Below are 970 nucleotides of genomic sequence, written 5' to 3'. Positions count from 1 at the left end.
AATTGTCATAAAGAACTTTTTTTGTTAGAAACATTAATAGCAAAAAGAATTATCATAAAATAAAATAAATAAGTAATTAGAAACAAAAAAATAAATAAGTATTTTGTTGTAAGTAGAAACAAAACAAAAAAATAAAGAAAACAAAAAACTAGGAAAAATAAAAAAAATGCCACCTACTAGGCCACCACGGCCTGAATACGACTAGAAACCCATCAATGGGCCAAGACTCAGGCCCGCAGAAGGACCAGTAGGCCCATCAGGCATAGCAGTCACAATTAGGCCCGTAAGCCTGCAATGGAGAGAAGCTCGAGAGGGGTGCAACAGTGGGGCTTATAAACCACTGCACTCCCCTCTCGACTAGCGAGGTGGGACTAAACTCCCACCACCACCCCGCTGTGCAAGGCCTTTGGTCCCGGTTCATGGCACCAACCGGGACTAAAGGGGTGCATTGGTTTCGGTTCGTGACACCAACCGGAACCAATGCCCCCCTTTTGTCCCGGTTGGTGCCACCAATCGGGACCAAAGGCCACCGGTTCCCGCCCTTTGGGCTGCTGAAAAGATGCCTTTGGTCCCGGTTGGTGCCACCAACCGGGACTAAAGGGTGCATTGGTCTTGGTTTGTGCTATGAACCAGAACCAATGCTCTGAGTATATTAGCAGGACTTGTGAAAATTTTCACTTCTCATCTCGTAGTTCCGCCCCGACGACACCGACGACATCGACGCCGCTAGGTTGCCGCGCGCCCCCGTCCGCCGTCACCGTCGTCCTTGCCCCGGCCTCACCGCATCCTGCCCCGACATCGACGCGCCCTGCCCCGACCTCGCTGTCGCGCACGCCGCGCCCTGCCCCGACCCCACCGTCGCTCGCGTGCACTATGAGTGCCTCACCGCACTGTTCCCCTCCTCTCCCCCTTTTCCCCCGCACCCCAACACCGCCGCGCGCCCGCCCCGATGCCGATGACGAAGCAGGCC

The sequence above is a fragment of the Triticum aestivum genome, chromosome 5A (genome assembly GCF_018294505.1).
Source record: "Triticum aestivum cultivar Chinese Spring chromosome 5A, IWGSC CS RefSeq v2.1, whole genome shotgun sequence".
Lineage (NCBI taxonomy): Eukaryota > Viridiplantae > Streptophyta > Magnoliopsida > Poales > Poaceae > Triticum > Triticum aestivum.
This window is presented reverse-complemented; position numbering follows the sequence as displayed.